Consider the following 14,917-nt stretch of genomic DNA (forward strand, 5'->3'; position numbering starts at 1 on the left):
TAGTATTCAATACGTATCCTGTTCCAGACTTGACGCCAGTCGGCGTGTGTGTACGCGTGCCTTTCGGCTTCCTCCTCAGTGTGGCGTGACTAGCTTGTTACGCCACAACAGTTAGTAATAGCGAATACTCAATAATCACAAGAGGAGGAGGTGTACCTGTAAAAGGCCGGGACATTCGCGAAGATTTTAGTTGGACTACATCACGATCAGTCAGAGATCCCGAAATCAGGTATTGGATTGTAATGTGTGCCCATAAGCAGATATAGACTCAGATCACAATTTAATAATGATGAAGAGTAGGTCAAAGTTTAAGAGACGAGTCAGGGAGAATCAATGAGCAAATAAGTGGGATACGGAAATAGTGAGGCTATAGACACTATTACAAGGAATCGTTCATAGGCTCTTTAGTTGAAGAGGAATGGACATTTCTAAAAAGGGCAATCACAGAAGATGGAAAGAAAAACATAGGTACAACAAAGTAGCTGCGGAGAAACATTGGGTAACGGGAAAATGCGTCAGTTGATTGAAAGAAGGGAGTACAAAAACATTCAGGAATACAGAAATACAGGAGCACAGAAATGTAAGACGCTTAGGGATGAAATAAATAGAAAGTGCAGGGAAGCTAAGGCGAAATTGGCACGTGAAAAACGTGAAGAAATCGAAAAAGAAATGATTGTCGGAAGGACAGTCTGAACATATAGGAAATTCAATACAACATTCCGTGAAATTGTAAGCAAAGGTGGCAACATTAATAGTGAAATGGCAACTCCATTGTTAAGTGCAGAGGAGTGAGGACAGATGGAAAGAGCACATTGATGGCCTCTATGAAGGGGGAAGATTTGTCTGATGTGATAGAAGAAGAAACAGGAGTCAAAATAAGAGAGACAGAGGAATACACAAATGTACAAGAGCCAAGAGGGAATAACAAGAGTGGAGGACCAAGAACGAGGTGTTCGGATTAAAAAGGTTGTGAGACACGGATGTAGTCTTTCACACCTACTATCCAATCTACACATCGAGGAAGCACTGATGGAAATAAAAGAAGGGTTCAAGACTCGACTTACTATTCAAGGTGAAAGGATATCAATAAGGCCCGCTGACGACATTGTTATCCTCAGTGACAGCGAAGAAGAATTACAGGATCTGTATATGGAACGAACTGTCTAGTGAGTACAGAATATGGATTGAGAGTAAATCGAAGAAAGACATTTTTTCAGCTGCCTGTTCGTCTTAGATTCCCTGCACTTCGTATTTATTTAATTCTTGAGTGATTTGTATTTTTGTGCTCCTGACTTTCCCTGAATATTTTTCATCGATCAACTAAATTATGTCTTCTTTTTTCTATGGTTTCTTTGCAGTTACCTTCTTTGTACCTATGCTTTTCTTTCAAAATTCCGTGATTTCTCTTTTGAGAGATGTCCATGCGTCTCCCACTGAACTGCTCACTAAGCTATTTCTTATCGCAGTATCTATAGTCTCAGAGAACTTGAAGAGTATCTCTTCATTCATTAATACTTCCATATCACACTTGCTGGCGCATTGATTCTTCCTGACTAGTCTTTTTAACTTCAGCCTACTCTTCATCACTACTAAATTGTGATCTGAATCTATCTCCGCCTGACCATGATGTAATCTAACTGAAATAGTCCCGTATCTGCTAGCCTTTTGCGATTCTTGAATAGAGTATTTGCATTTACTAGCTGAAATTTATCGCAGGACTCAAATAGCCTTTCTCCTCTCTCATTCCTAGTACGATGTGCGTATTCTCCCGTAACCCTTTCTTCCCCTACAATCGCACTCCAAGTTCCCCATGACTATTGCCGGCCGGTGTGGCCGTGCGGTTCTAGGCGCTTCAGTCTGGAACCGCGTGACCTCTACGGTCGCAGGTTCGAATCCTGCCTCGGGCGTGGATGTGTGTGATGTCCTTAGGTTAGTTAGGTTTAAGTAGTTCTAAGTTCTAGGGGACTGATGACCACAGATGTTAAGTCTCATAGTGCTCAGAGCCAACCCCATGACTATTATGTTTTCATCTCGCTTTCCGTAATGAATTACCCGCCCAGTACTCTCACGTTGACCTATAATAGGTATTGTGTATTCTTTAATAACGTATTTATGTAGCCTAATTATATACAATAGTCAATCAGCCTCTATCACGAAATTTGATATTTCTTAAATTTTGGACGTCGCCGGAGACATGGTGCTAATGTAGGAAATGATGCGAAGGGATCTGACAGCGCGGAAATTTTCACCTTCAATTCAGACACAAAACCATCATCCACATTACTTCGTCCACATTCCTGAATGATTGTTCACGCTCTGTACCACAGAATCAGAAATAAACCCAGGCCCTGCACCTTCATCTAGTCCTCCAGGAAATTAGGAAACTCAAGAGTTCAGCAACATCATCATCATTTTCTTCTGGTCTGCCGACTCCAAACAAAAAAAAAACCCTACCGCACGTGCGAGGGGAGGGAAAACTTCAGCTTTCCGTGTGACGTTTCCAGTTCATCTCAATCTTAAAAGAGGGAAAAGAAATTTACATTTTGAAAACTCCCAAAGAAGGGTTGCAGAAATGCGCCAGATGTTACATAGCAATCTTCAAATCGAGAGGAGGATTCATCTTCATCATCAACTGATGCTGAGTCTGGGAAATAAAACATATCTTGTGGTTTCTGCAAAATTAGATGTTACGATCCTAGATCTATGATGAAAAGCGGATGTATCGGGGGTGATAAATGCGAGGTGTGCTTTCAGGAAATTTGTGTGGCTGTTCTCGTCGTAACCAATTCTGGGTGGGAAAGGCATTTGACAATTACTGGAACAGTTAGAAAGTGCGATCTTCTATATTTTGTATAATTGTATGACAATTATTCATCTAGCCTCATTTACGATCCAAATAGCCCCACAAATTTTTTCGTTGTTTCAACATTTTAAATCTTGCTATTTACAATGATGAAGAGTAGGTCTTGGAGAAATGTATCTTTATGGTACAAAACTTATAACTATGATCTATTCAACACTACAACTTCACATGGGTAATAAAATATTTACTATCCCATTGCGGCCCAAAACAGTTGAAATGATTCTTTAGTCCCACCTTACCCTAACTCACGAGAATTTTCAGATTTCCAACATACATTGTTTTGCGAGTTAGTATAACCTGAATCATCCAGTCCTGGTTCATCAGACAAAAGCATTTCAGAAAACAGAAATGAGAGAAGATCAAAGGTTAACGTCCCGTCGATAAAGAGGCCAGTAACGATGGAGCAGCATCTCAAAGTGTTTGGCGACTGCTGCTTGCATCTGTTCGCTTCACCTGACCGTACTGTGATTATCAAACAATAACAACTGTCTACCTTTTGATTTACAAAGGCGTACATGCAATAAACTTTCCTGCGTGTAGGATTCTTCTTTCGTTGAAACCAAAAAATGTGGGTAACTGCGAGGGCCACTCGCGCACCGACGGTCCCGTACAAAGTTAACTATGTACATCGATAGCTCGTCTATCCCGGGAAACGAGAATATCAACAATTTTTGCCTATTATCGATATCGATACCGCCAAGATATTCGTCCATCTGTGCCTGAGAAAAATGGGTATCAACAAATGGACAGGCAGACAATGGGATAACAAACGAACAAAGTATTTTTTTCGTGTTATAGAATTACAAATTAACAATTTTAGGATTTTTTTATTTGCTCGTACTGTGAAACCTTGCTTCTTGCTAAATTTCAAGATTCCAGGTCAAAGGGTAGTATCTTACAGATTTTGATGAGTAAGTTTGCAAGTATCAAAATAGGTGGCCTAAATGGACGTAATTTTCGACTGCATTGGCTTAGAAGCTTAAATATTTTACACCATCAAGGGAAATTTCTTCTTAGTGTGTGACACGAATTTCAGCTGGATACATCTACCCATTTCTGCGAAAAAGGCTTCTTAACAGATGGGCAGACAGGCAGGCAGGTAAACAGACGGACGGCCAAAAAAAGCGATCCTATGAGGGTCCCATGTTTACCGACTGACGTACGGAACGCTAAAAAGAAGGTAAATTTCTCTCGGCTAGCTCATAGGCAGTTTCAGCGATCCGTATCTGCAACTGGACATAAGGCCAACAAAAAAATTAGAAATTTACGGTACTAGTAATGTCAATTCTATACCTTGTACAAGAACATCGTGTATCGGCTATACACGAGGAGCAATCAAAACAAGGTAAGAAACAAAACTGTCTATATAAACGAAGTCTTTATTCGATCACCAGATGCCTGAACACAACTATCCCACTGTTTTACGAACAGAAGGATTCCATGTTCCCAGAACTCCTGTGGCTGTGTTCCTAAAAAAAGCGGATGAAACACATGGAAGTCGCAGGGCGACATATGCGGGTTGTAGAGAGGATGCTGACACTCTTCGTGTGAATTTGGAGGCGTGTGGACGCGCGTCACCGTGGAACAGACTAACTTCCTCCGTGAGCAGCCCAGACCGTTTGCTCCTGATGGACTTGCGTAGGCTATGTTGTGTCTCACTGTGAATGATTTTTCCGTGTCCGAGAAATTCGAAGAGTTTCGGACCTCGGGCGCCGAAAACAACGGTGGGTATCACCTGGCCTGCTGAGGACAGCTTGGGATTTTTATTGGGTGGTGATGACGCATGCTTCCATTGACTAGATTCGTCAGTGCCTTACCCCAAAGCGACATAGACAAATTTCAATCGATTTGGTTGTTACGACGTTTCGTACCTTTCCGTTGGAACACTCCTTATGAGATTTGTTAGGTTGATGCATAAGTTCGTAGTGTTCATCCATTAATTTAATGAACGCAACAGATACACTACAGAGAGTTTAGTCATTAGTAATATATTCTCCTCCACTACTTACAACAGTGTACCAATGCTTGGGTAACTAAGAAATCGCTTGGCTTTGAAGCGAAGAATTAGTCGCCACGTTCAGAGAGGATTTGCTTCCGAAAAGGAAGTTCCTCAACGTCGTTCAATCGAGAGCGGAAAAGAGTGCAAGATCAACTGAATAAGGTGGGTGCGGAATGACTTCCCGACCCAATTCCTTCCTAGAAATTTTTTCAGTATAGCAGAGTGTGGGCGGGCGTTATCGTAGAGTAGCATCACCTGAAGCAGTTTTCCCGGTCGTTGCTCTTGGATTGCGTCTTCAAGACGTCACAGTTGATTACTATATATGTGAGGAGTGATAGTTACACCTCGGGGACCAATTCGTAGTACTCCACACCGCGGTTGTTCCACGAGATACGTCACATTACCTTTTGTGGAGCAGCCGGCCGGTGTGGCCGTGCGGTTCTAGGCACTTCAGTCTGGAACCGCGTGACCGCTACTGTCGCAGGTTCGAATCCTGCCTCGGGCATGGATGTGTGTGATGTTCAAAAAAATGGTTCAAATGGCTCTGAGCACTATGGGACTCAACTGCTGATGTCACCAGTCCCCTAGAACTTAGAACTAGTTAAACCTAACCAACCTAAGGACATCACAAACATCCATGCCCGAGGCAGGATTCGAACCTGCGACCGTAGCGGTCTTGCGGTTCCAGACTGCAGCGCCTTTAACCGCACGGCCAATTCGGCCGGCTGTGTGTGATATCCTTAGGTTAGTTAGGTTTAAGTAGTTCTAAGTTCTAGGGTACTGATGACCACAGATGTTAAGTCCCATAGTGCTCAGAGCCATTTGAACCTTTTTTTTTTATGGAGCGCGCAGGTCTATGTACCGGGAATGGTTGTCTGGACACAACCGTTTCTTTCTTTAGCTTATGTTAGCTTAAAGACACCATTTCTCGTCACCAGTAACAAGTCGGGATAGGAATAGTAGGTGTTGTTCACGAGGCAGTTGATGACGAGCAAGAGGAGTATGACATACGGCCACCCACTGATTTTGTGATTCGGCTTAGAAATGCGGTACCCATACACCCGATTTTGAACCTTCCCGATCGCATGCAAACGCTGCTCTCGAGTACAATGGCGTGGATCATTGTGGGTTAATGCGTTAAAACGTCTTCCTGAAACTGGAGAGCCATTGTCATAATGATCCTCCTTAAGACGAGGAAACAATTTTCTTGCCGTGCACTGTCCAACGGCATTATCCCCATACAAGGCAAAAATGTTTCTGGTTGCCTCTTTTAGTGTCACCCCTCTATTGAAGTCAAACAGAAGAATACGTCGGAAATGTTCCGATTTCTCCACATGGCACCCATGTTCTAGCGCCCACAGCTCCAATCACTATCTCCAAATGACAAAATTATAATATGCGAACTCAGATAGCAACAGTGAGCTACAAATAAACAATGACCGTCAATAAATAAACTCACTGCAAGCGAAATACTAACTTGCGAAACAGAAATACTACGCACTTATGCGCCAGCCTAATACATTTCATTTAGGGAAATTTATATTTTAAGAAACCTTTATTTTGTAATATTTAATGATAACGTCTTTTTACAGATCCTGCTGTGCGCTACGACATCGAGGCAGGCAACGAGGATGGCACCTTCTCGATAGATGGCGACACCGGACAGGTGCGAGTGGCTGCTCAGCTTGACTACGAAGCTCGCACGGTGGTGAGTACTGCACCCTTCTGTACATCACAGCAGCCTGTTCAATCAGGTGCGTGACTAGGCTGGTGGCCCCTGGCGCCAAAAACAAAATAAGGAAAAATAGGACTTTCAAATAATAGCTAAAAGAGAAGAAATAGAAAATAGATGCATCGATGTTGTAATTGTTTTGTTGCTACGGTTTTCAGCTCGAGGACTGGCTTGAGCACCTCCAGAAGCTATGGGTGTGCAGGCCTCTTCATCTCTGCGTTACCTACTGCGTCCTTCATGTATTTGAACATGCTTAATGTATTCGCCTCAACAAATTGTGGCCTCCATTGCGAAACTGGATACTCCTCGACCCCCGGGACGTGTCCCGTCAACCGATTCCCTCATTTAATCAAGTTGTGTCATCAGTTTATCTTTTCCCCAAATCGATTTACTACCTCTTCATTCTTTATTCGAGCTTCCTGTCTAATCTTCAGTATTGATCCGAAGCACCACATTTACAAAGCTCCTGTTCTCTCCTTGTCTGAACTGTTTATCGTTCACATTTCATTTCTGTCTAAGAATAGACTCCTGACAAATTTCATCGTCATAAGACATGTAAAACTGAACATTGTATTTCAAGTTAAATCATGTTCTGTTCTAAATTCTCCCATGTGCGTTCCCCTTTCATTCCTTTTTCCAAGGCACGTTCTCTTATTATTTTTCCTCCCTTTCCTTTTCCTACTATCGAATTCCAACCCCCCCCCCCCATGGCAATTTCGACTTCCTTAACAAGGGTAAGGTGACCTATACATGACACAAATTACAAAATTGGTCTATTTTTGAATGAAAGAGAATAACTGTTGGGAAAATGTAAATGTTAGAGATTGTAAGCTGCTTTAAAATGACAATATTTTTAATTTGTTAAATCTACAAATGTATACTGGGAAAAATAAAAACACCATATCATTTTTTGGTCTGAAATTCTTAATTATGATATAGCCGGTGCAAAATACGATATACAAGTTCTGTTGTGTACGCTGAAGACAGAAGATGTGTTTAATGGTGAGAGGAGGTGATACGCTGCATGGACATCTCACAGAAATGAAAACAATAAACAAACGGGTGTGAACTTTGTCGCAACAAAGGAATTCAAGAGTCAAAACTTTCAAAACGGAATGACTTTGAACACGGATATTGAGCTATGCAGTCCAACAACGTGACCACAAAACCACAACATCGTGGTTCTTCCAGTTCGCTAGATGCACCACATCTTAAGCTCGAACCGTTCATTGTTTATATTTTACTTCTTTTTTTACAGTTCAGTACAACTCCTTCCTGTTTTCACGCTTGATATGTGTTCGGTTTTTGTCGGGCTATCCACTGGGCCATTGTACCACTAAACCTGAAGGGGGTGCAATGGAGAGTTTCCCTTGTCAGAACTGTTTCACCAGTCTGTAAAAAAAAGTTATTCATAATAACCAGTACCAATTGTCTCACTGACTCATTAGCTCGTGGTTTAATAAAGCAACTACGAAAACTGAATATCACATTTTCTTCATCGACTTAAAAATGAAAGCGATAAAAAAAATGGTTTCAAAAAAATTGTTCAAATGGCTCTAAGCACTATGGGACTTTTTAACATCTGAGGTCATCAGTCCCCTATACTTAGAACTACCTAAACCTGTCTAACCTAAGGACATCACACAGATCCATGCCCGAGGCAGGATTCGAACTTGCGATCGTAGCAGCATCGCCGTTCCGGACTGAAGCGCCTAGATCCGCTCGGCCACAGCTGGCGGCACTAAATTTGTTTCATTGTAATACTTACTTAATGGTTAATTTCGATGACTGGGGCGGGGGGGGGGGTAGAGGGGGAGTGAGCTACTAGGTAATACGTATTTGCAATCATGGGTAATGGTCGCAGCGAGGTTTGGAACGAGTGTTCTAAAGCCGTAACTTCTAGATCAGTTTCCAGTAATTTTTGTGTCTTGTAGACATATCTGTTGCTGTAGCAGTGTTCCAATTGAGTCCATAGACGTATCACGGCACTGCACTGAACAGATGATGATGATCGTATGGCATTGTTGGCCGGGAGGCCCCATGCGGGGCAGTTCAGCCGCCGTATTACAAGTTCTTTTTAGTTGACGCCACTTCGGCGACGTGCTTTCGTCAATGATGATGAAATAATGATGAATGACACACAACACCCAGTCATCTCGAGGCAGAGAAAATCCCTGACCCCGCCGGGAATCGGACCCGGGACCCTGTGCGCTGAACAGATATTTAAATGTTGTGCAGGGAAAGTTGAATTTCGTGAAACTAAACTTCTAATTTTTGTTGTTTCTAGGTCCCCTAACTCTGACTTCAGAGCATTTCTGTCAAGCTAGAAAGGGTTCTTGATTCACTTTGTAGGATGTACCAGAGATTAGTTATACATCTACATCTACATCTACATCTACATCTACATCTACATGATTACTCTGCAATTCACATTTAAGTGCTTGGCAGAGGGTTCATCGAACCACAATCATACTATCTCTCTACCATTCCACTCCCGAACAGCGCGCGGGAAAAACGAACACCTAAACCTTTCAGTTCGAGCTTTGATTTCTCTTACTTTATTTTGATGATCATTCCTACCTTTGTAGGTTGGGCTCAACAAAATATTTTCGCATTCGGAAGAGAAAGTTGGTGACTGAAATTCGTAAATAGATCTCGCCGCGACGAAAAACGTCTTTGCTTTAATGACTTCCATCCCAACTCGCGTATCATATCTGCCACACTCTCTCCCCTATTACGTGATAATACAAAACGAGCTGGCCTTTTTTGCACCCTTTCGATGTCCTCTGTCAATCCCACATGGTAAGGATCCCACACCGCGAACTAGTATAGTGTAAGCTGTCTCTTTAGTGGACTTGTTGCATCTTCTAAGTGTCCTGCCAATGAAACGCAACCTTTGGCTCGTCTTCCCCATAATATTATCTATGTGGTCTTTCCAACTGAAGTTGTTCGTAATTTTAACACCCAGGTACTTAGTTGAATTGACAGCCTTGAGAATTGTAGTATTTATCGAGTAATCGAATTCCAACGGATTTCTTTTGGAACTCATGTGGATCACCTCACACTTTTCGTTATTTAGCGTCAACTGCCACCTGCCACACCATACAGCAATCTTTTCTAAATCGCTTCGCAACTGATACCGGTCTTCGGATGACCTTACTAGACGGTAAATTACAGCATCATCTGCGAACAAACTAAAAGAACTGCTCAGATTGTCACCCAGGTCATTTATATAGATCAGAAACAGCAGAGGTCCCAGGACGCTTCCCTGGGGAACACCTGATATGTGGTGGCTACAATATAAATTTAGTATGTTATGGTGCAAGAAAAAAGATGTTGGCGAATATCCTAAATTCATATCATTTGAACCACACTGTGTTTTTTCCTGCTAGAGTACAGACTAAAACATGGTTCAAATGGCTCTGAGCACTATGGGACTTAACATCTGTGGTCATCAGTCCCCTAGAACATAGACCTACTTAAACCTAACTAATCTAAGGACATTACACACATCCATTCCCGAGGCAGGATTCGAACCTGCAGCCGTAGTGATCACGCGGTTCCAGACTGTAGCGCCTAGACCCGCTGGCCACATCGGCCGGCCTAGAGTACAGGGAAACACTAGCAAAGCCATAGACAATATTTTTATTCATTCTTCATTATTAGATGGCCATTCTGTTAGTAAAAGGGTGAATGGCCTTTCAGACCATGATGCACAAATTTTAACACTAAAAGGCTTTTGTACTCAAACAAATGTCACATATAATTACAAACTATGTAGGAAAGTTAACCCAACAGCAATAAACCTTGTCAGGGAACAAGAGTGGCAGGATTTTTATAATGCCAATAACATAGATGATAAATATAATGCTTTCAAATGGTTCAAATGGCTCTGAGCACTATAGGACTTAACATCTATGGTCATCAGTCCCCTAGAACTTTGTTGTTGTTGTGGTCTTCAGTCCTGAGACTGGTTTGATGCAGCTCTCCACGCTACTCTATCCTGTGCAAGCTTCTTCATCTCCCAGTACCTACTGCAACCTACATCCTTCTGAATCTGCTTAGTGTTTTCATCTCTTGGTCTCCCTCTACGATTTTTACCCTCCACACTTCCCTCCAATACTAAACTGGTGATCCCTTGATGCCTCAGAACATGTCCTACCAACCGATCCCTTCTTCTAGTCAAGTTGTGCCACCCCTAGAACTTAGAACTACTTAAACCTAACTAACCTAAGGACATCACACAACACCCAGTCATCACGAGAATGCTTTCCTTAACACATTTCTCATGCTCTTTGAGAGTTGCTTTCCATTAGAACGTTCTAAACGGGGTACTAGCAGTAATAGGCAGTCTGGGTGGTTGGTTAGTGAGATTAGGATATCATGTGCAACAAAGTGGGAATTATATCAAAATGTTAGAAGTAGTCACAATCAAGAAACAGTAATAATAATAATAATGGCATCCGTCCCTCCTTTAGGGATGATGGTGTAGCGTGCTTGATTCAGTGTCTGCAGCGTCTGCTGTGGCTAAAAAGTCCCACTCGAGAGTGGGAGTCCCTACTGCAGTTTGGACATGTGAAATTTGAGGGACTTCGAAAAGAAGCCACTCTGTCTCTTCGTTTTGTCCTCTTCCTGATTTGTTCCTGTGTGCGTTCGTCCTCTGAGAGCATATTACAGACATACAGTATATACACTAAGAAATTACATACATTTCTTCCAAAATCACTTTCAAAATAAGCCATTTACAGTAATTTTCATTTTCACAATGGTTCAAGGAAACCAATTTTGCATCGTTGCACAAGTTATCTTTAAGCATGTTCATTTCATACACAAACAGTTCAAATAACAAACAGTACACAAACTAATCTACATATTAGTAGAATAGGTATGGCCTTCAAACAAAAAATAATACACATATACAACAGCACAGAACATTCTAACTCAACAAAACAGAAATTTGCGTTTCAATGTCTTTAAAGAATGTAACTTTCAGAGACACACAAGTATACTCATGATCACAGTACATTTTGCAAGGTTCAGCAATTAATGAAATATTGAAAATATCAATATTTTGCACAAAACAGTTATGAGAACCTTTTCCAACTGACTCCTTAAGTACAAAAGTTACTTTTCAAGGTTTTTTTCAAAATAATTAACTTTAAAGCTGCTCTTCAATAATAGCAGTCCAAAATGTATGTTGCACATAAACACACTAACCTATTCAGAACCTATCTTTAATCATCACTGCGGTATTTTTAAAACAAGGCAGTCCAAAACTTTAAGTTAGTCCAGAAAACCTACTATCAAAACATCTACATCCATTTGAATAAGAATGCATATATATTTTATAATAACTTTTCACTGACTTCAATAAGAATAGTCAGTTCATAACACACTGATCAAAAAATCTAACTTACTTCACTGCTTGCCTCAGTGCTAGCAGTCCATGTTACACATTCTGCCCATTATTGGTTTGGCAGTCTTTGTATGTAATCATGTAGGCATATAAACACATTTTAGATTAAGAGCACTAAAAAACACATTTTTAAATTAGTACACTGCCCCATCCTCTAGGTTTGGCAGTTTGTGACCACTTATCAACTTCTTGCCCCACAATGGCAAGTCCTTTGGCTACTGCTCACACTGCATATTTGGGTTGCCCTCAGCTTTAGGACCACTGCATTTTTATTCTTTTGTCTTGTTTTGCTGCTCAAAACCACATTTTTGAGCAGTTCATTGACATCATTTCCAGGTTTTTTCATCTTTATGTCACATCATTGGTAAAATTTGCGTTAATGGTACAAAACATAAAACCTGCAACTTTGATACAGTAATTAGACACTGGCAACAAAACCATTTCTTTTCAAATGACAACATCAGGAAACATATACATTAATCAAGAAAATTTTAAATGACATTTTTGGCATGATGACAATGTTCAGGGGTTATTTGAGAGTCCTTGATTTGTGGTTTTTTTCCCCACTTTCTTACTCAGTAATATTTCTTATGAAGTCAATATTCAGTTTAATTACACATTTCGGTTATCAAATATGTCAAGATCAGAACAATAATTTTACATCCTACTGCAAGTGATTTCTGCCAACATTTTGTGGCACTAAACACATACATCTCACATCTACTTTCCAGGCATTAGTCAGGTTTATCTCCTCAATTTTAAACACACATAAATTTTTCAACATCATAATTATCCTTTTTTTTTCAAAAAAACATTTACATTTAGTCATATTATGGCATTCTTTTACCTTTTTTTTCAGTAACCTATTCTTTTCTCATCGATAATTCTCTTTCCAATTACTTTTCCATTACATTTTTTCTTTTACAATACCCACTATGCTTCCATTACTCTTGGTCATTTTCTAGTGTACCCAATTTAATTATTCATTTACTTGTCCACAAACAATACACAGTATTCTACATTATTTCCACACTATTCAGTTTACTCTGATAGAGAAGAAGGAAAGAAGATAGTAAAAGTTCTGAATGATGAAGAGGAAGGTTGACAGCACGAAAAGAAATGGAAGTAGTGCTGGCAACAACTCGGGTCCCTGGTGCATGTCCCCCGAGGGTTCAACAACCCTCATCTAAGGACATGTATCTTTAAGTAAACCACATACAGCAAACATAAGCCTTTTCGGATTTTTAATTATATTAGAAATAAATTATTTTCTTGTGGAGTTCTTTGCACTTTCATTAAGTTACCATAAGCATCATTATTCATAAAGTTTTAAGGTATGCCACACTAAATGCCCCTATCTTCATAATTAGGCTGGCAACAATATGTATTCAATTGAAAAGAAACAGTTCCAAAGCAAAATAAGTAATAAAATAAAGAACAACCTGTCCCAGGTCTCAAGTTCAACAAAACAATAATTCACTTTCAGGTAACACTCAGATACAATAGTAATAAAGTCAAGCAAAATATTAATAATATACACAAATACAGCATCCTGCCCCCAGTCTCTTTATTAACAAGGCAGTCTTTTAGGGTTCATAAAACAGTCACTTAAGTCTGGTGGCTTTTTAAGCCTCCTATTTTCTACATCTTTCACTAACCTATTCAGATCTTGCCAACGTTTTGTTTCATTAGGTGGCTTTTTAGGTTTTGGAATTTCAAAGTCTTTAGCAAGGTACAACATTTCTTGTTTTGCTATCATTTTATCAGGTGGTTCTTTTTGTTCCTGTAATTCACACTCCTTCAAAACATTTATTAAGGCTTGCCCCAGTATAGTATCACCTGGAGGTTCCTGTAAATTATGCCCCTCTGTTACATTACTAAATAATTCATTCGGTTTTGGCCCAGTTTCACTTTCTGTATCTTGCTTTGGTAAAATGTCACTAATTTTTTCGTACCCTCTGTCAGTAAAAGTATATTCACTTTCGTTTACACCTGAAAATTCATCTTCACTGGAGTCATCACTACTCTCTTCCTCACCATCAGATTCACTTAAGTACTCGACTTTTGGACAATAGGTATAGTTAGTATATTCATTCTTATCTGTATCCATATGCCCATCATCTGAACTGTCACTGATTTCATTTTCGTCATCAGATTCGAGCAGGAAAGCAACTTTTAGACAGTGGAGCAGATTATCACTAGATTCCTCAGCCACTTCGTTTTTCGACTCATTTTCTACACACTGCACATCGTTTGGACAGTCAGGCACTTCAGCTGTAACACTTTGAACGATTTCAGTCTTCACTTCATACTTAGCATAATCGTCATATACTTCGATAACCTTCATTTCACTGTTTCCTTTACTGTCAATTTCAGATAACCGTGCGAAATTCCTACTAGATTCTTTTGCGTCAGAACCACAAAACACCTTTTCATCAACAATAACTTCACCTGCACTGCTTATGTCATGTTTACTAACGTCCTCCTCTACATCATTTTCACCTATTATTAATTGTGCACACGTCTTTTGCGTGGCATATTCTACCTTCCTCTCCTCTTTATTCATCATAACCACCCCCACATCTACGTCTTTTACCTCATACACATCATTAACAGTACAAATATTCCCCCTTTCACTCGCCTTTTCTGGCTCACTTTCATTCTTTAATAAAGTCTTTTCGCACGATTCCGATATTGCGTTATCCTTACCATATGACATATTAACTTTATTTCCATTTTTACATTCATCTACTACTGAAACCGGCCAACGGAAGTGTCCGATCCCGCCTCATCTATTTCTCTCTACGGCAGCCATCTTGTTCTGACGTCTGCCATTTGTGTGTGCTGCCAAGTGCAATGTACGGTGCTCCCGCAAGCGCTGCCAGGAGCATAAACGGTCACGTGACT

General features: G+C 40.4%; 1 pseudogene; it reads left to right on the plus strand.

The window, feature by feature from the left end:
* The first annotated feature begins 4,141 nt into the window (after positions 1 to 4,141).
* Positions 4,142 to 14,917, plus strand: part of LOC126195684 (neural-cadherin-like) — a 296,356-nt pseudogene continuing 285,580 nt past the window's right edge.

The sequence above is a fragment of the Schistocerca nitens genome, chromosome 7 (genome assembly GCF_023898315.1).
Source record: "Schistocerca nitens isolate TAMUIC-IGC-003100 chromosome 7, iqSchNite1.1, whole genome shotgun sequence".
Classification (NCBI taxonomy): Eukaryota; Metazoa; Arthropoda; class Insecta; order Orthoptera; family Acrididae; genus Schistocerca; species Schistocerca nitens.